General features: G+C 39.4%; 1 long non-coding RNA gene across 1 annotated transcript in view; it reads right to left on the reverse strand.

The window, feature by feature from the left end:
- The window catches only part of LOC140908143 (uncharacterized), a 116,507-nt gene that overhangs the window by 51,912 nt on the left and 42,311 nt on the right, over window positions 1–22,284 (reverse strand). Inside the window, exon 2 of the long non-coding RNA XR_012157776.1 lies at window positions 11,267–11,328. This is a non-coding gene — a long non-coding RNA (uncharacterized LOC140908143). The remainder of the gene's footprint in view (window positions 1–11,266; window positions 11,329–22,284) is intronic.

The following is a 22,284-nucleotide window of genomic DNA, read 5'->3' on the forward strand; positions in this document are numbered from 1 at the left end:
GCACAAGAAGATGCATGCACTTATTTTAGACAGGCCACAAAGAAAGGAATTACTAATACAGCTCACCTTGCAGCTTATGCTAAAATATGACATTTGTTTCTGTATTATACAAACACATAATCCAGCCCAACCTCATTACTGTTAGACAAAGTTGTGTGGGTGCCATATTATTGGACTCTGCTTTTTTTCAGCATCCATTCCTGTAGGCCTGTAATCCAGTGGAAAGCTGGCGTGTGCAAGGCAATGCACTTCTTTGACTCTCTAATCCTAGCATGGAAGCTGTGATCACAACTACCATGGGTACACACCATAACAGCCAACTAAATACACAGGTATGTAATCTTACTATACTATTAGTTTAGATCTGATTTTTCCCAGATCTGTCTCTTTATTTCACCATTTCTCTAGCATTTAAAGCAATTCCCTATCTAAAAGGACCTGTTCCATAATCATATGGAAATGTGGAATCAATTTGTTGATGAGGGACCTCAGATGTAAGTTTAGAGTTTTATGGTTGATTGATCATTAAAAATATTTCTGTAGATGACACAAAGGTCCAAAGCAATTATAAAATACTACAGGATTTCAATTTTTATAGTTATTTTGAGAGTCAGAGTCTCAAAATGCTTTATACTGTGAATGAACACAAGAAAATTTCCCCTGTACCAGCCAGAAGTAAGTATAAAGGAAAACATAGAGGAAAGATTGTTTATTCTCTTAAGATAAAACTGTTTTTATATTTGATTTTTAGAATAAAAAAGATGTTTGTTAATCACAGCTCAAGGGAATGTTCTAAGTGCTTCAGTGCTATGGGAATGGGTTCTATACAAAAGCCTAAGATAGAGAATGCTTGGGGGTAAGGGTAGAGGTGTGGGTGAGGGGGCAGAACCCACCTCACTCTCAGAAGCTACAGGTTAAAATTCCAGAAGAGTTGACTGACAACTTCAGTTGACTGACAACTTCAACTGACAAACCTTCAATTTGCACATGTAAATCAGATGCTTATCTGCAACCACAAAAAAGGGAAGTTTGGCTATGACTGGGCTGACAATCAGGCCATATCTATAAGATAGATAGATAGATAATATGTTATGGTATTATTGGTAACACAATGAATAATACTGTTGAGCACATAATAATGTCATTGGCTAAAAACTGTGAGATCCCTGGTGATCTAAGGGCATGTCTACACAACTGTGCAGTGTGAACTATGAGAGCGAGTTGCAGCACACAGCAGTGTTGCTAGCATGAAATAGATACCTTTTAGTTTGCACTAGCAGGGTCTACACAGGGCAGTTACAGCTCTACTCTTCAGTGTACTGCAACTCACACCCCTATGTTCCGCACTGCAGGGCTGTGTAAACAAGCCTTAAGTGTCAGATTTTCAAAAGTATTTAAGATCCTAAAGATGCAAATGGTGCCTGGTGGGATTTTCAGTAGATTAGGTGTCTAACTCCCATTTATTTCAATGGGATTTAGGTGCCTAATCTCTTTAGGCCCTTAGGGAAATCTCATCAGGTGACTAGCTGCATCTTTACACTCCTAAATGACTTTGAAAATCAGAAATGAAGGGTTCAGGATGTGGGAAGGGGCTCCGGGCTAGGGCAGGGGGTTGGGGTATGGGTGGTGGTGAGGGCTCTGGCTGGGGGTGCGGGCTCTGGGGGATTGGAGGGGGATCAGGGGTGGGGCAGGAGGTTTGGGCATGGAAGCTGGGCAGGGGTGCTGGCTCTGGCCAGCACTTACCTCAGGCAGCTCCCAGAAGCAGTGGCATGTTCTCTCTCTGGCTCCTGGCCAATGGGAGCTGCAGAGCTGGCACTTGGGGAAGGGGCAGCGCACAGAGCCCCCTGACTGCCCCTACACCTAGAAGCCAGAGGAGGGACAGACTGCTGCTTCTGGGAGCCACACAGAGCCACAGCAGTCAGGGAGCCTGCCTTAGCCCTGCTGCGCCACCGAGCGGTCTTTTAACTCTGGTGCTGACCGGAGCAGCCAGGGTCCCTTTTTGACTGGGTGTTCCAGTCAAAAACCAGACACCTGGCAACCCTAATTTCACTCCACCCATTCTGTGATCATTTGGCCAGTGCTCACAGAATGTTAGTGTTAGCTGGTAAATGCTTCTTTAATGTGTAATATTGTCATGTTCTCGTATGCATATGTGTAGAGGTTCTGCATGTTACATTGTAACAGGTGCATTATTGTGTCATAGCATTATATTAAAGCTTTATACTATGTATGAAGGGTCTCCTTGTACTATAAGTATTATATTGTAGATACTTTATATGGTCTGTGTATTCTATTGCCCTGCCTTAGTGTGTGATTTCTAAATAGAATGCAATTGTTATACTATATATAATATATTACAGTGTATTCTTTCCAATTAAGTGTAATTGTATCTGATTATTGCCTTTAAATAAATGTTGGTTTTCAAAGCACTACTGCATGAGGGAAAGCTTATATCTGTGTCCTCTCACAGATTAACAGAACACAGCTCTTCTGGGGAGTCCTCTGAGGCTCAGAAACAAACTCCCTGGTAAAACCCCAGCAACTCCTCTAGGCAGGCCACCCCTTATTACCCACTGAAGTAGGCCAAATTGACAATTGGCTAACAATTACAGACAGGCCACTGTTAGGGTGCCTTTCGTCCAAATTTTGGGGTAACACTGTCTACACCATGTTCCTAGTACTTTTACATGTTGCACCCATGAAAATGTCTTCCAGGAGCATGCTCATCCATATACACAAAGACAAACATTGCAGTTCCCGTGGTCTATAGGCCAGACAATTACAAAACAAACAAACAAACAAAAAACACAAGAAAGGTAGTGCAGGGAATGGAGCATAAAAAAAATTGGTCTAATCAATGGACATCAGCAGAAGGGCAATTGCAGAGCATAGAATGTGGAGATTACTGAGGGGGTTCTTTAATGATAGCTTATAGACTTTAAGGCCAGAAGGGACCATCATGATCATCTAGCCTGGCCTGCCCCATTGCATGTGACAACCTCACCCACTCACTCCTGTAATAGGCCCATAACCTCTGGTTCAGATACTGAAATCCTCAAATCTTGATTTAAAGATTTCAAGTTAAATAACATCCACCATTTGCTCTAGTTCAAACCAGCAAGTGATCTGTGCCCCCACACCATAGAGGAAGGCGAACCCTGTCCCCGAGTTTCTGCCAATATGACCATGGGAAATTTCCTTCCCTACCCCAAATCTGGTGATCAATTAGACCCTGAGCATGTGGTCAAGAACCACCAGACACAAACCTAGGAAAGAATTCTGTGCAGTAACTCAGAGCCCTCCCCATCAAGTGTCCCATCTCTAGCCATTAGAGATATTTGCTAAAAGCCATCATGGATGTGCCATATGTCATTGTAGGCAATACTATCATACTATCCCCTCCATAAGCTTATCAAGCTCAGCCTTAAAACAATTAGGATTTCCCCCCAACGACTTCCCTTGGAAGACTGTATTCCAGAACTTCATTTCTCTGATGGGTAGAAACTTTTGTCTAATTTCAAGCCTAAACTTACTGATGGCCAGTTTATATAAATTTGTTCTTGTACCAATATTGGCCCTTAACTTAAGTAACTCTTCTCCCTCCCAGGTGTTTATTCCTTTGATGTGTTTATAGAAACAATCATCTCTCCCTGCATCTGTTGTTTTGTTAATTAAACAAGCCAAGCTCTTGAAGATTCCTCTAATTCAGTAGGTTCTCCATTCCCCTGATCATCCTACTAGCCCTTCTTTGAACCTGTTCCAGTTTGGATTGAGCTCTCTTAAAACTGCACACAGCGTTTCAGACGAGGTCTCATTAGTGCCTCGTGTAATGGTAATACTTCCCTGTCTCTACTGGAAACACGTGACCTGATATATCCCAGGATTCCCTTAGCCTTTTCCACGGCTGCATCATATTGGTGACTCAGTCATCCTGTGATTGATCAATACACCCTGGTCTTTCTCCTCCTTTGTCACTTCTGATACATCCCCAGTTTATAGCAAAATTCTTCTTGTTACTTCCTAAATGCATGACTTTGCACTATTAAATTTTATTCCATTTCTATTACTCTAGTTTTCAAGGTTGTCCAAATCTCCTTGTCTGATATTCCGGTCTTACTCTGTATTGGCAATACCTTACAACTTTGTGTCATCCACAACTGTTACTGGCACACTCCCACTTTTTGTGCCACGATCATTAATGAAAATGTTAAATAAGATTGGTCCCAAGACAGATTCCTTAGGAACTCCACTAGTAACTTTCCTCCGGCCAGACAGTTCACCTTTCAGCATGACTTGTTGTAGTCTCACCTTTAACCAGTTCTTTACCCATCTTGCAACTCTCATATTAATCCCCATCTTCTCCAATTTAACTAGTAACTTTCCATGTGGCACTGTATCAAATGCTTTATAGTAATATAAGTAGAAGAGATCTACTGCATTTCCTTTGTCCAGAAAATTGGTGGTCTTTCCAAAGAAAGAGATCAGATTGGTTGGGCACAATCTACCTTTTGTAAAACCATGTTGTATTTTATCTCAATTACGGTTTACTACTATGTCCTTAACTTTTCTCTTTCAAAATTTGTTCTAAGACCTTGCATGCAACTGATGTCAAATTAATGAGCCCGTAGTTTCCCAGATCACTTTTTTTTGTCCTTTCTTAAATGTAGGTACTGTATCTGCAATTCTCCAGTTACTGTGATTATGGATTCATTAATAATTCTTGCTATTGAGCTTGTAATTCCATGTGCCAGTTCTTTTAATATTCTTGGATGGAGATTATCCAGGTTCCCTAGGTTGGTCCCCTTACACTGTTTGAGTTTGGCTTCCACCTTACATGTGGGAATTTCTGCTCCCATATCCTTGTTCCCATTAGCCACCCTGCCATTGCCCTCAAGCTCCTCATTAAGCTTATTAAAAACTGAGGCAAAGTAGTTGTTTAGGTCTTGGGCCACAGCTAGGTCATCTTTAATTCCACTCCATCCTCAGCACTTAGCAGTCCCACTTGTTCTATCCTTGTTTTCTTTTTATTTATATGGCCAATGAACCTTTTATTATTTTTTTAATTTCCTTTGCTATGTCCAACTCTGCTTGGCTTTTGGCAGTTCTCACTTTTTCCCTATACTTTCTGACCTCCAAGAAGTAGTTTTCCTCACTGATCCAGCCCTCCTTCTATTCCTCGTAGGCTTTCTGCTCTCTCTTAATAATCTGTTTGAGATACTTGTTCATCCAGTTTTGTCTGCAATCCTTCCCTATGAAATTTTCCCCCTTGTTTGGGATGCAGGTTTCAGGTAGTTTCTGCAGCTTTGACAAAGTAATTCCAAGCCTCTTCCACACTAAGATTCTTGAGTTCTTCGGTTGAGTCCACTTCCCTAACTACTTCCCTTACTTTTTAAAGTTTTCCCTTTTGAAATCAAGGACACTAGTTGCAAACCTATTTTAGTTTATCCTTTCATTTAATTTAAACTGAATTAACTCATGAACACTTGGTCCAAAATAGAACAACTCATTGTAGAGGCCAATGAGGTGCGCGCTACTTACCAATATCAAATCTAAAATGGCATCACCTTTGTTGGTTCAGTGTCTATTTGTTGAAGAAATCTGTCAGCTACCACATCCAGGAATATCTGGGCCCTATCATTATTAGTAGCTCTTGTCCTCTAATCTATATATGGGAAATTGAAGTCTCCCATAATCACACAATTCCCAGTAGTGTTTATTTCATTAAAATATTTAAGAAATCTCTCTCTATATTCTTAATAGGGAGCCTTCAGTCATGTAGACCTACCTCTTCCTGATATTGGTGCAATTCTGCAGCCTTCCCCCTTCTTTTCCTTCTGGCTGAAAATCTTCTGTTCTCATTAGCAGATGACTCTCAGAAGATAGCCAGAGTTCAGAGCCCCTGGAAGATTGCAGTCTCCATTCTCTTCCCCTCTTCTTGTAGGACTGTTCACTCTTTTCTTTTTTGCTCTTCCATCTTCTCTTATTGCCTGTGTCTCCCCTTCATTTTCCATTTCATCAAACCTGTTCCTCAGCAATCTTTGTTGTTCACTAGCCAGTCTTTTCCTCCACCTTTTGTTCTTGTAGTCACATGCTTCCTCTAGCCACTCTTCATCCAGCAGTCTACCCTCATATTGCTCTAGCCCCGCATGCATCTGCAAGTCTTTAGGTTTTCCCTTCAGCTTCTTCTCTCCTTCCCACCACCATCCTCTCAAATCCCCATCAAAACTCAACTGTCGTTTCTAGCTGCATCTCCAAACCTCGGATCTTCTCTTCCATTACACATTTATCATGCAGCACTTCATACAAAGAAAGCACCTTTCAGGTACTCTTCTCCAGGATAATGTACATCCCACAGCTTCAAGAAGGAAAAAAACCACACACACACTCTTCCCACCCCCCACCCCCCCAAAAAAACACACACACACTCCCCCAAACTCTCCTTTTAAACTCCCCTGTTTTCAGTTCTGTTTGATGTCTCCTGTGCCACTGGCTGGCTTTTTGGTTTTCTGCCTTTATAGGCCTGCTGATTAAGGAAGCCCTGGATCCTAATCAAGGTTCATCTGTGATCAAAGGCTCTGCTTCTCACACAACACACTGTCCCCTACCAGACTTTTCAAAGTGAAAACAAAACAGCGAGCGAGCAAGCAAACACACTCTGAAGAACTCACTCACTGCCCCTAAGGAACTGGGGCTTTCCTCCTTCTCTTCCAACAGATCTCTACTCCAACTCCCCTGTTTTTCATCTCTTTCTGCTGGCTCCTGGGCTGCTTCTCCTGATAAGAATTGCCACAATGTCTTTACCCAATGACTTACCCAGAGAATTGCCATGCCTATTCTTTTCTCTGCCACGTCTCCTTTGGACTTTACACCTTGCCTCCCAATGTATCTGCAAGTTATTTATACAACCAGAGAATTACCTCCAAAGTGCAGAGTTGGTACAACTCACTAGTGATAATTCAATGCCTGCATTACACCAATATTACACATGTGCAGCTGCCAACATGTAGTACAACATAGGAAAGAATTAAAAACGACATTAAAAACAAAAAGATCTTTTAGCAACAAGATCAGGAGGTCATTACAGCGATGCAGTTTCTTTGCTAAAGTAATTAGGGCCAGATCCCGAGGTTCTTATTCAGTTTTTACTCAGTCCTGATGCAGGCAAACCTGCCATGAAAATCAACAGGAGTTTTATCTGAGTAAAAGGACTATTTCAAACCTAAGTGATGAACATTGGGGTGTCCATCACCCTTATTGTATAGTTTGATCCATAAAGGAGTACAAGGAACAGACAGGAAGGCAGGCTTTCTGATAAGTTAGTAGCCCACCTTGTTCCCAAGCAGAGGAATGACTAGTATAAAGAGAGAAGGGGAATCTCCAGGAAGAGAGTGGGGGGAATGTTTGTAAAATGACAGGTTGATTGAGACTTCACTCTCAGCAGGCTGTTTTCAGGATACCTGACAATGGAGTGCTCTGTACTACAAATGCCTGAGGGCTTTCCTGTCAAACAATGGAGGAGGCCTGGGTCTTCATAATGGATTATACGTGCTAGAACTTTGCTTTTTCAGTCATGAGAACATAATACCATCCAATGTGAATACAGTGTAATGTTCTCATAGTTATACTGATACAATCTGCTGTCCCGCAGGTGAGCTACAAACCAACTTAAACAGGAACTTTGAAAATAAGCAGAAAACATCCCAATCAGTAGGTCAAGAGAAAAATGGGGATGCAAGTAAAAATATTTGCATATCTTCTGCACATGCAGAACTCTATATTTACATGCACAAAATGAGCAATTGTGCATACAAATAAATAGTGAGGATCTCTGGTTACCCATTTAATATGTGGAAATGCCTGTTTGTATGTACAAATATGGCAACTTGTGTTCACAACAGATGTGCATTCATTTGTGTTGTCATGTGCTGCGTTTGGACCTGAAAATTTGGCTCATGGTACATAATAGCAAAATATTTCACATTTTTAATTTTTACTTTCTGGAAAAGATAGTTGTTGTCTAAACAATGGTTCTTCCTTCCAGATGGCTGCAATACTGCATATGGTAGCAGAAACAGTTATATTACTGATGCGTGACATCACAGTCACGTCCAGAGCAATAGAGGGCTATGTCATAAACCACTGATTTATTATATCACTGCAGAGTCAAACAGAATTTGAATATAGGTGTTGAAGGGTGAATAGTTTATTCACACTGGCTTAGACAAATAGCAACCTGAGACTTCCATTTTTCAGTTAAACTGTTCATTTTGTCACCTCCTTTGCTCACCCAACCCTATACCATATGCAGTGTTTACTTTGTGCCAGGGCTTGCCAGGACCAAGCCCCAGAACCATGAGGCTTGGTAGTCCATCGCCCCGGCATCTCTGGGCTGCCACGTCAGTTATGAAAGTAAAAAGTTGCTTGAGCCACGGCACCTAATTGCTTGAGCAATTAAGCACTGCCCATATGTCTGCTTTGTGCACCTGTCATGTCTTATTTGACACCTAGGACTGTAAAGTCTCTGGGATGAGGACTCCTTTCTTTGTTATTTGTCTGTACAGCACCTAGCACAATGGGACTGTAAACTCTGATCCAAGTTTCTAGGTACTAACATAATACAAATAAAATAATAATAATAGGTTTTAGTTAGCAGAGAAACTGAGAACTTACTAAATAGAATGGAAGGACAATAGAAATACCTTTTACTATGAAAAGTTTCCAACTAAATATAGAGTAGAACAGAAAAAAAGTTTTACGTGTATCTTATCAATATTCTTGTTGGTTTGTCATCAAAATTTCAATTCAACAGAAATCTTCCACATTACTGGATTTGTTATGTACATTTGTGAAGTCACCAAGAAAAGTAAACAAAAAGGAAAAAATTTAATATTATGATTATTATTGTTTAGCTTTCCCAAGTGCAGTTTTCTAGCTCCCTTTGCTTTTAATTTGTTCTTCTCATTCTTCTGAGGTCTTATTTTTTTGCTATTCTTCCTAATATTCAGCCTGCTTCTGATACCTGTATACTCACTCTGAGTGATCCTTACTCTGGCAATTAGTCTCATTCAACCGAGTAACAACTGCAAGATTAGAGCTAAACTCACAGCCTTACTTACAGTGTAAGGCTATGTCTACACTACGCAGCTTATCACATTCCCTGCCCTCACCTCCATTCTGCTGACAAAGAACTTCCACCCCCGAGTGGCATTTGCGTTGTCAGCAGGAGAGTGCATAAGTCGACCTACGCTACACAAATCCAGCTATGTAAATAATGTAGCTGAAGTTGACGTATCTTAGGTTGTGTTACCATGGGGTCTACACTGTGTGGGGGGGATGGAGAAAATCTCCCATCGACTTACCTTACTCTTCTCATCAGGGGTAGAGTAAAGGGGTCGACTGGAAAGCGATCTGAAGTTGATTTGGCAGGTCTTTACTAGACTCGCTAAATTGATTGCCGGTGGATCAATCTCAGAGCGTCGATCCACGCAGTAGCATAGACCTGCCCTAATACTGGGTTCAGGGTTTAACCTCCTCAGAGCAGACACATTTGCCTAATTCTCCAGTCATTTACAATTATCTAACTCCATTGTCTTCAACTGAGATATTTCTGATTTACTCTGGTGTAAGAGGAAAACTAGTCCCCTTGTTTTCTTAAGTTTTTGTAATGGCCATGTACACACATTGTGCTTCTGTATATACCTTATAACAAAATAGAAGAGTAAAGAATAATAGGAATAGGGCAGATGACAGTGGAGCTACACTAGTAGTATAAATTAGAGCACCCCTTAGGCTACTGTAATTGACACAGAAAGCAGGCTGGTGAAGAATCAAGGAACCAGTACCAGCTCTCTAATGATACCCATACTTCCCTGCACCAGAAAGAGCTGTGGCCCAGGGGAGAATTCAGTCCTAAAGATACAGAATAACCTGCAAATATCAAAGGTAACAACTACTAGAGTTAAACCGTTCTAAATCTTCAGGACGGGATAGCTTGTACCCAAGAATTTTAAAAGAATACACGGGAACTTTCTGAGCCATTGATGTTGGTAATTAAAAAATCTCGGAGTACTGAAAAAAAGCTATTGTGCCGAAGGATGAACAAAATGACCCAGGTAACTATAGATTAGTTATCACATCAGTTTGGGGAAAAATCATGGAAATACCAAGATGAAGTCAGTACAGAATTAAAGGATGGCGGTATAATTTATACTAATCGACATAATTTTATGGAAAATAGATCGTCAAACAAAATTGTTATAACTCTTGGAAGAAACTACAAGATTAATTGACAAAGGTAATTGTATTCACAGACTTCTGTAAGTCATTTCACTTAGTACCTAATGACATTCTGGTTAAAAAAAATAGCACAATATAAATAAATGCAGCACACATTAAATGCATTAAAAACTGGCTAACTGACAGATCTCTAAAAAGTAGTTGTAAATGGGAAATCATCATTCTTTGGGGTTCCAGTGTGGGCCTAAAGACTAATTCTTGGCCCAGTTGTTTAAATAGTTTTATCAATGATTTGGAAGAAAATGTGTCATTACTGGTAAAGATTGCAGATGACACAAAAAGCAGCAGAGAGATACATAATAAAAGGACATGTCAGTCATATGGAGCAATCTCATATGGAGCAATATGCTAACCTGGGTTCATTTAAATAACATGCATTTCAATACAGTTAAATGCAAAATCATATCTAGGAACTAAAAATTTAGGTCACACTGATTGGATGACTATTCTGGAAAGCAATGACTCAGAAAAGAACTAGGGGTCAAGACAAATAAACTGAACATGAATTCCCATGCAATGTGGTGGCAAAGACAGCAAATGCAGTTCTTCAATATATAAGGAGAGAATTATTTAATAGAATGATGGAGATATTTTACTACAGTTCACAGAATTAATGAGACCATTACTAGAACACTGTGTCCAGTTCTGCTGCCCACACTTTGACAAAGATTTGACAAAGTGGAAAGGATTCAGAAAAGAGCTACAAGAATGAATCTGGAAAACCTGCCTTACAGTTAGACAAAAGAAACAATCTACTTCGCCCAGTATGCAGAAGTTTAACAGGTGCCTTCATCATAGCCTGTAATACCGACTTTGGGAAAGATTTTTTTATATTAGTGTGCTCTTTAATCTAGCAGATTAACAAAGGCATAAAAAGATTCAATGGCTGGAAGCTGGAGCCTCACAAATTCAGAGTAGAAATAAGGCTTGTTTTTAACAGTGATGGTAATTAACCAGTGGAACAACTTACCTGAGGATATGGTGGATGCTCTGTCACTCGAACTCCTTGCAATCAAATGTAAAGTCATACACCTAGGAACAAAGAATACAGGCTAAATTTACATGATAGGGGACTCTATTCTGGGAAGCAGTGACACTGAAAAAGATTTAAGGGCCATGCATTTTGGCTGCTGGTGCACTTATACCAATGCCCATCATTTTGACCTGTAGACTCATAGACTTAGATATCTAAGGTTAGAAGGGACCATTATGATCATCTAGTCTGACCTCCTGCACAATGCGGGCCACAGAATCTCACCCACCCACTCCTGCAATAAACCTCTTACCTATGTCTGAGCTATTGAAGTCCTCAAATCATGGTTTAAAGACTTTAAGGTGCAGAGAATCCTCCAGCAAGTGACCCGTGCCCCATGCTACAGAGGAAGGCAAAAAAACCCCAGGGCGTCTTCCAGTTTGCCCTGGAGGAAAATTCCTTCCCAACCCCAAATATGGCTATCAGCTGAACTCTGAGCATATGGGCAAGATTCACCAGCCAGATACCCAGGAAAGAATTCTCTGTAGTAACTCAGATCCCACCCCATCTAACATCCCATCACAGGCCATTGGGCCTATTTACCATGAATAGTTAAAGATCAATTAATTGCCAAAATCGTGTTATCCCATCATACCATCTCCTCCAAAAACTTATTGAGTTTAATCTTGAAGCCAGATAGGTCTTTTGCCCCCACTGCTTCCCTTGGAAGGCTGTTCCAGAACTTCACTCCTCTGATGGTTAGAAACCTTCGTCTAATTTCAAGTCTAAAACTTCCCGATGGCAAGTTTATATCCATTTGTTCTTGTGTCCACATTGGCACTGAGCTTAAATAATTCCTCTCCCTCTCTGGTATTTATCCCTCTGATATATTTATAGAGAGCCATCATCTCTCCCCTCAGCCTTCTTTTGGTTAGGCTAAACAAGCCAAGCTCCTTGAGTCTCCTTTCGTAAGACTGGTTTTCCATTCCTCGGATCATCCTAGTAGCCCTTCTCTGTACCTGTTCCAGTTTGAATTCATCCTTCTTAAACATGGGAGACCAGAACTGCACACAGTATTCCAGATGAGGTCTCACCAGTGCCCTGTATAAAGGTACTAACACCTCCTTATGTTTACTGGAAATACCTCGCCGGATGCATCCCATGACCACATTAGCTTATATGTGGTCATGGGATGCATCAGGCGAGGTATTTCCGGTAAACATAAGGAGGTGTTAGTACCTTTATACAGGGCACTGGTGAGACCTCATCTGGAATACAGCCATATCACATTGGTGGCTCATAGCCATCCTGTGGTCATCAATACTCCAAGGCCCTTCTCCTCCTCCGTTACTTCTAATTGATGCGTCCCCAGTTTATAACTTAAATTCTTGTTATTAATCCCTAAGTGCATGACCTTACACTTCTCACTATTAAATTTCATCCTATTACTATTACTCCAGTTTACAAGGTCATCCAGATCCTCCTGTATGATATCCCGGGGGTCCTTCTCTAAATTGGCAATACCTCCCAGCTTTGTATCAACCACAATTTGTTGTTAGCACACTCCCATTTTTTGTGCCGAGGTCAGTAATAAAAAGATTAAATAAGATTGGTCCCAAAACTGATCCCTGAGGAACTTCACTGGTAACCTCCCTCCAGCCTGATAGCTCAACTTTCAGTATGACCTGCTGTTGTCTCCCCTTTATCCTTATTCACTTTTCAATTTTCATATTGATCCCCATCTTTTCCAATTTAACTAATAATTCCCCATGTGGCACCGTATCAAACGCCTTACTGAAATCTAGGTAAATTAGATCCACTGCTTTTCCTTTGTCTAAAAAATCTGTTACTTTCTCAAAGAAGGAGATCAGGTTGGTTTGGCACCATCTACCTTGTGTAAAACCATGCTGTATTTTGTCCCATTTACCATTGACCTCAATGTCCTTAACTACTTTCTCTTTAAAAATTTTTTCCAAGACCTTGCATACTACAGATGTCAAACTAACAGGCCTGTAGTTACCCGGATCAATTTTTTTTCCTTTCTTAAAAATAGGAACTATGTTAGCAATTCTCCAGTCATATGGTACAACCCCTGAGTTTACAGATTCATTAAAAATTCTTGCTAATGGGCTTGCAATTTCATGTGCTAATTCCTTTAATATTCTTGGATGAAGATTATCCGGGCCCCCCCGATTTAGTCTCATTAAGCTGTTTGAGTTTCGCTTCTACCTCAGATATGGTAATATCTGCCTCGATATCCTCACTCCCATTTGTCATGCTACCATTATCCCTAAAATCCTCATTAGCCTCATTAAAGACTGAGACAAAGTATTTGTTTAGATATTGGGCCTAGATTATCCTTAACCTCCACTCCATCCTCAATGTTTAGTGATTCCACTTCTTCTTTATTTGTTTTCTTCTTATTTATATGGCTATGGAACCTTTTACTTTTGGTTTTAATTCCCTTTGCAAGGTCCAACTCTACTTGACTTTTAGCCTCTCACTTTATCCCTACATGTTTTGACCTCAATAACCTCAATTGCTGACCCCTCCCATCTTCCACTCCCTGTATGCTTTCTGCTTTTTCTTAATCACCTCTCTGAGATGCTTGCTCATCCAGCATGGTCTACAACTCCTGCCTATGAATTTTTTCCCCTTTCTTGGGATGCAGGCTTCTGATAGCTTCTGCAGCTTTGACTTGAAGTAATCCCAGGCCTCCTCTGCCTTTAGATCCATAAGTGCTTCAGTCCAATCCGCTTCCCTAACTAATTTCCTTAATTTTTGAAAGTCAGCCCTTTTGAAATCAAAAACCTTAGTTGCAGATTTTTGTTTATCCTTCCTTTAAGTTTGAACTGAATTAGCTCATGATCACTTGAACTAAGGTTGTCCCCTACAACCATTTCTTCTATGAGGTCCTCACTGCTCACCAAAACCAAATCTAAAATGGCATCCCTGCTTGTCGGTTCAGCAACTACTTGATGAAGGAATCCATCAGCTATCGCATCTAGGAAAATAGGAAAATCTGAGCCCTATGATTATTACTAGAACTTGTCCTCCAGTCTATATCGGGAAGTTAAAGTCTCCCATGATCATGCAGTTTCCATTAGTATTTACTTCCTTAAAAACATTAAAGGGGGCTCTATCCATATCCAAATTAGATCCCGGCGGTCTATTGCACACCCCAAGCACTATCCCAGGGGAGGCTCTATTAGCTTTCTTCCCCAATGTGATTTTTGCCCAGACGCACTCTATCTTATCCATTCCATTGTTTCTTATTTCTTTACATTCTACCTCATCACTGATATACAATGCTACTCTACCACCTTTACCTTTATTTCTGTCTTTCCTAAACAGCACATACCCTTCAATATGTGTAGTCCAGTCATGACTACTATACCACCTGTCACGGTTCCTCCCCCACTCTGAACTCTAGGGTACAGATGTGGGGACCTGCATGAAAAACCTCCTAAGCTTATCTTTACCAGCTTAGGTCAAAACTTCCCCAAGGTACAAAATATTACCCCCGTTATCCTTGGACTGGCCGCTACCACCACCAAACTAATACTGGTTACTGGGGAAGAGCTGTTTGGACGCGTCCTTCCCCCCAAAATACTTCCCAAAACCTTGCACCCCACTTCCTGGACAAGGTTTGGTAAAAAGCCTCACCAATTTGCATAGGTGACCACAGACCCAAACCCTTGGATCTGAAAACAATGAAAAAACATTCAGTGTTTTACAAGAAGACTTTTAATAAAAAATAGAAGTAAATAGAAATGAAGAAATCCCCCCTGTAAAATCAGGATGGTAGATATCTTACAGGGTAATTAGATTCAAAAACATAGAGAACCCCTCTAGGCAAAACCTTCAGTTACAAAAAAGATACACAGACAGAAATAGTTATTCTATTCAGCACAGTTCTTTTCTCAGCCATTTAAAGAAATCATAATCTAACGCATACCTAGCTAGATTACTTACTAAAAGTTCTAAGACTCCATTCCTGGTCTATCCCTGGCCAAGACGACTACAGACAGACACACAAACCCTTTGTTTCTCTCCCTCCTCCCAGCTTTTGAAAGTATCTTGTCTCCTCATTGGTCATTTTGGTCAGGTGCCAGCGAGGTTACCTTTAGCTTCTTAACCCTTTACAGGTGAGAGGAGCTTTCCCCTGGCCAGGAGGGATTTCAAAGGGGTTTACCCTTCCCTTTATATTTATGACACCACCATGTTTCTGTATCCCTATAGTATCTGGTTTCACTTCCTGCACCAGTAGCTCTAGTTCCTCCATTTTGTTACCTAGGCTCCTCGCATTGGTGTACAAACATCTTCATTTTTCCTCATTGTTTCCTTGTTATCCCCTCACCCCCCACTGTCTGTCTGGAGCTGTCCCTTGTTTTACACTTGAATTGTAAACTCTTTCAGGTGGGGATTATCTTTTTATAATCTTCGCCTAGCACAATGGGGACTTCGTCTCCCAGGCATTGATGATGATAATGGAAACATTTGTTAACCAAAACCCATTTTTTCCACCAAAATATTTTCACAGAACATTAGGGGAAAATCTATTTTTCAAAACTTTCCATGAAAAATAAACTGACAGTTTTAGATCATCTTGATTGTTGGGCATAGTACTTATGCCATAAGAAAACCCATTGATACCTGCATTTTTAAAGCACTATAATGGAATATGTCTGTTTTTCTTTATTAATAAAACAAGTGGATCTAGTGCTTCTGAAAGATACTACATTCACAGACTAGGAGAATGATGTTTTCAATATATTCCCAGAATAGGTGTAACAAGTGCAATGGAAATACACTTCAAAGTCTGGCCAACTTGCTTCAGTCTTGACCTATAGGGACCATCTCTAAGGGTGAATTCAGTATTTTTGCTCATTCTACTTGGCCTCGCTGCTGAAACTGCCAAGTTCAAGTTTTGTGATGTGGAAACCTGCCCTTAGGAAATGAACTGAGTTTTGTGTTAAAACATTTGCAAAGTAATAAAAAACTATGACTGATTTATTGTGAAATTGGTGCCAGAATTGAATCCAAAGGTTCATTACCTTTAGACAAATCTGACCTGATTTTTGAATACTTAATGAAACATAAAACCAGTGAAATTTTGCATAATTTCAGGATTAGTTGTGAATATATTACAGAGATATGTGCACAATCATTTTTGTCTTGTTTTTAAAATGGATCAAGGCAATGGAAATGGCCAATTAAATACATTTTTGAAAGATTTTGTTCAGGAAGGATTTTAATACAGAGCCAATGTAGAGTGATAGTAAAATACTTATTTTTCCCTCCAATATATAGTCAGGGGAGTAAATCTCAGTGATTGTTTTACTTAGTAATTATTCTGCCTCTTAATAAAGTAGACAATAAGATTGAAACTGCCTATAAGTCAGTAGAGCTGATCAGAAAATGTTGACCAAAAAACACCAAATAAATGTTTGAATCATTTTGTCAACATTTTCCCCCATTTTGGTTGTTGGAAAAAAATGATGTAACTTAAATTTCAAAGAGAAATGGAAGGGAAAATTTTGCAATTTTTTTTTTCTGTTTTGCCACCAGCTTTATACAATAGTTTCAAAGTCAGTTTAAAACAAATAAAGAACTCATATTAAAATGTTACAGTATATTTACTTTGGGAGGAAGGGATGGAGAAAATCCTGTGATTGCAAACTGAGGCCTTGATCGTGCACTGAGACTTTTGGGGGCGCACACTCAATTATATAGTCACCATCAAATATCTGGAGCTGAATCCTAGTTACTTTATTTGTGAAATCTGAGCAGAATTTGGCCCTTCACTTGAAGATGTAATGACCTCACTGGGGATTAGAATTTTCTTTTAAATCTACTGCTGTGCTGCTGACAAACAAACATGTCTAGCCACTATTTGCATGGACACAAACTCCTTAGCTAGGGACTACATCTTCATGGTATATGATTTTCAGAGATGTTGAACATCTAAAACTTGGACTTGTTGGTGATGAGCACCTTTGAAAGCCAGGCCATTTACTTACATAGGTACCTATAGAGAGGCATTTCTTGATAACCCTGAGGATTCCAGTGAATGTAGAGAGCCTGTTTAGTAAACATGCAAGCTCTCCATAAACATACAACAATCAATGGCAACAATCCATAGAAAAGTTAAAAAAATGACATGCTGCAATGGCTGCCAATGGAACAGGGAAACCTTAATAGGGAAAGAAACTTTATTTCTAGTTTGTAAAGGACATTTGAAACAACTAAATAAAAGGAAACATTAAAAAACTATTTAACTTTGTCTCATGCAATTAATTGTTCCAAGTTTCTTTAGAATTATGCAACCAATGAACAAGTGCTTGTCAAATCACTTTTTAATTACATTCATACATTTGTTCCTGTTTTAAAATGGCCACATACTCCATCTGCCCATGCAAAATGCTTTGGTATTTTCATCCAACTTTCTCACGTAAAGCTTTGCACCCATCAGAAGCAGCACACTTCGTTGTTACAAAGACCATGACTGCAGACTCTCTCTTTTGGTCCTGATGATTAATTATCTTTCTGCTGTTGTATATTATATTTCTATGTATCTTTTATGATGAACATTCAAAAATTGTACAAATGGTAATAGTCTTTTCATACTGGCAAAAGTGCCACTGACTCACGGATAATAGAAGGCTTGCAAGTTACTTTTCACAGATGGGCACCATTTTCTGGGTGCTCAGCTTGATACCCTAGGGTTTGATTGACAGAAGTGCTGGGCACTCACCGCTGGATCTGAAGGATAGATGTTCAAATCATAGCTTCCATTAAGTATTATAAGATGCTAACTACTTGGAAAAAAATCAGGTCCTAGGCATTCAAAATGGGCACTCAAACCTGGTGGACACTTTTGACCTTAATTTATCCCTGCCTCGGTTTCCCATCTGTAAAATGGGGATAGTAATACCCCTTTACCTTTATTGTGAAGATAAATTTATTAATGTTTGCGAAGGTACTACAGTGATGAGTACCATAAAAAAAGTCCATGACAAAATTAACAATTCTGTCTTCAGAGCAAGGTTTGGATATTGTGCAGTAAATGAAGGATGCACCACACATTTAACAATGAGGAGACAACAAAACATTGACTAATTTCTTATTAAGTGAGCACTGTCCATCCTGTGCACTGAATGAGGCATGGTTCTTGTGGAAAAACTGATACGTGATCATATAATTAAAAACTGTCTTGTAATGCATATGGATAACGGGGCAGAATTAAGGTTGACAGAGCAATCTTAATTCTGGCATTTCCTAACTTGCATGCTTGATTTTGCAATCTTAATGTTCTTTTAACATGGTTGATTTGGGTGAAATTATCATCACCTATATTGTGGCTGCCAATTCACAATCGGGCCCCATTGTACTAAGAACTCCACATACTGAAAAGACTATCTATCCCCCAAAGAACTTACGGTCTAGCCCCAGCTTTTTCAGTGAGTCATTTAATATTAATTTAACATGAAATACAGTGGGCAGCACCACAAAAATGGAGGTTTACAGGATCACTAAAGTTTTGGTGGACAGTAAGGAGATTTTTTAGGTACAAACTATTGGGTTGGCAAACTACTGGCAACAACAACAACAAAAAAATAAAGGGCTGTGGCTGGGGGGGTGGCAGACTGCAGAGGGAACGACAGACTGGGAAACAGACAGGCAGTACAACCTGACAACTGGCAAGGTTTTGAAGCGTGAAGGTTAGTCTCAAAATACCCATTCTAACACTCCAGTACTGCAAATACCAAATGCTGTCCCCTGGAGTCATCCTTCACTACCACTATGAGTTATCATTTTTGGAAATAATGAAAGTGTATTGCAACTCGAAGCCGCACAATAGACAGGTGTGACCCATCTGAAAGAGCTGAATGTCTGTAAAGACTATTAGGAAACAAATGAAAAATGAATGGCAGCAGTATAAAATATAACATTACTAATGCAATGCAGTAACATGAAATATTTTTACACCAGCATTGGCCCAGCTATTCAAAGAGAAAGAAAGACCATTGATGTAAAATAGACTCATTTCTCCTAATAGAATTGCAATGGACTGCTTTAGATTTGCAAGATATCAGCTGTATTTGGTATAAATTTAATGTTTAAGGAAGATAAACTCAGGATGGGAAAATGTCAGCTTAATATAAACGAAGTGACCATAGACAGCTCAGCTACAAGTCTTTATGGGCTTGATCCAAAGCCCATTAAAGTCAATAGGAGTCTATTGACTTTAGAAAGTATTGGATCAGGCCACAAATTACTGGGTTAGGTAACAGCATTAAACTGATGAAAAGTATGAATAAATTTAATTACTGTGATTGATTTTATCAAATATTGACAACAGTAACTAGGCATGGTTTAAAAAGGAGAGCCAGAGCTTCAGCGTGCATTAATCAGCATAGCTGTATTAACTTCAATGGAGCTACACCAGTTTAGACCTCCTGATGATCTGGCTCTGAATGTTTATATTATAGAATCCATGAAGTTCAAAGTTGGCCTGAAAAGATTTGTGATGAAAGTTAAATACCTGCTTGGAAGATCCCCATAGAAAAAATAGTAAAGAGATATTTGAAAGCTGTTGTATAAACCATTATATACACTGAAAATATTGCAACTCACTCCCCTCAACCCATCCAGCTCTAATTCCTAATATATCATCAATAAAAATTCTGATTTTGAACTCCTTAGACAGTACCAAGTTCTTCAGCCACCAAGCTCATTGTTTCAAAAGCTAAATGACATATTAGTATGTAAGAATTCCTTTCCAGTAGGCATAAACATCAGATAATGGATACAAATATGCCCCACAATTCTCCTGTAGCCCAACAAAAGTAATTTTGTGTTTAGTTAAGTTAAAACAAAGAATTTTCCCCTTGTGAAGAGTACAAAATATAATCATCATTTACATTATAAGTGAAGTGAGCTGTAGCTCACGAAAGCTTATGCTCAAATAAATTTGTTAGTCTCTAAGGTGCCACAAGTACTCCTTTTCTTTTTGCGGATACAGACTAACATGACTGCTACTCTGAAACCTGTCATTATAAATTCAAAATCTCCTTCATTCAAGGGTATCAACTGGGCATGTTTACAATGCAACAGTGATAGGTTAATCAAATCTCATGGATTTGGAAGTTTTGCACACTTTGCAAACTGTTTTGTTAGCAGGTGGTTTTTTTGGGAGGGGGGAGTCAGCAGATTTCACAAAAAGAGTTCAATTTTATGTTGTTGCTGCAATTTAAATCCAATAATTTGTTTTGGTTGATTCAGCTTAAAAAATGTTTCATGTTAAATAGAAACCTGTTCTAAGCACAAGGGATGAAAAAACCACATCACTTCAAAAAAATCATTCTGACACAATTTGTAAGTAAGGATGAACAATATACTGTATTCCTGGCCTGAGTCTCCTTTCCAGCTGTTTCAACCCACTCCAGTAAGGCAAACAGCCAGAAAAACAATGTAACTGGATTTCCTTTCTGTAAGATGAATCCCCAGGTGGCAAAGTTGCTGTCGTAGGAGGCATTCTGAAGAGAAAAGGAACATAACCAGGCCACCCATAAATCCTGGCAATCCAAACTTTCAGAGTGAAGCGTGTCCTCCCCATGCTCTGCTGCCCTGAGCATATCTCAGTAGCAGCTGAGGATCTTGCCCAATGTGTTTATTTCTTTTAGTACCATTCTCTCTCCTCTCTTTCTTTGTCAATGCCTCTGAGTATTTTTCATTCTGCTTGTTTGCTCTGCTCCTTTTTTCACTGGATATTTTTTCTCTGTGACCCATCTGCTTCTTTCTTAGCTTATTCTAAGCAGAATGTGAACCCAATAACTTTCTAGCTGGTAGAAACATGAATCCAGAGTGTTTGAATTAGGCAAGTCACACTTGTTCATCCTTACTTCCAGTTTATTGGAATAGCAAGTTTAATTATGAAATGAGTGTCTAAATGAATATAGATCAGATTATCAACAAGATGTGATGCCTCCTACAGAGATGTCAGCGGAGAGATGAACGTGATTCTTATCTCACATCTGTTTCAAACTGCTGTAACTCTTGGCTTCAGTGGAATTACACCTGATTTGCAGCAGTGTGACAGGAAAATCAGACCCACTGTGGATAGTGAACAGGTCATTAGTTATTTTATTTTCCTGGTAAGTGATCAGATGAAAGCATTTCAATGGGGAGAAATTCATCTTGGGAAGATAAATAAATGTGTTTGCTAGAGAGAGTGATTTTTCTATCTGTTTCACTCAAGTTAATACACTATAAAGGAGGGCAGGGTACCAGGAAGTATAGATTGCAAAATAAACAGATCTCTAATATTAGAGCTCTCCTCTATGATGGACAAAGAAACAACAGGTTCTAGAAAATTAAGTCTAACTTATTCAGTATAAATATTTTAAAAACTACACATTTGTTAAAAAGTAAAGCAACTCTCACAGCTCAGCTGACACTAAAATCCAGATGTGGTAGCCAATCATCTGTGGAAGCAAACTGTGCCAGAGATAATTATGAATGCTGTTGTTGGCTTTATTGGCCATCCATTATAAATATTTATTTTGAAGAAGGTACTTTTAACTTCTGATGGGCTTGATTCCATGTTTTGCAGTTCCTTCAGCCTTATTCCATCACAGTGCATTCTGTCACAAGGATAAAACTGAAAGTGAGTAGCAATGAGAAAATTTGGATTCACTAACAACGAGCTGCCATTATTACATCTGAAACAAACCTAGTAGATGGGAATGGATTGAACAGTGTAAAGTTCAAGCTTTCCATGAATCTGCACATACTACCAGTTGCAACTAATAGAACTGCTTTGGGGGAGCAAACCTCCTGTTTACTAGACATTAATTTGTTCTCCTTCCTCCTCCTAAATTAGTTTACTGTTTGTTCTAGTTTAATCCTTCGCCTATCCTTACAGTAGCTCTTAACAAAACATTTGGATGTGCTCTCCACTCATTTTGAAATGTTTATCTTAATAATTGATACAGCAGCACAGGTACCAA

Source organism: Lepidochelys kempii, chromosome 3, assembly GCF_965140285.1.
Source record: "Lepidochelys kempii isolate rLepKem1 chromosome 3, rLepKem1.hap1, whole genome shotgun sequence".
Lineage (NCBI taxonomy): Eukaryota > Metazoa > Chordata > Testudines > Cheloniidae > Lepidochelys > Lepidochelys kempii.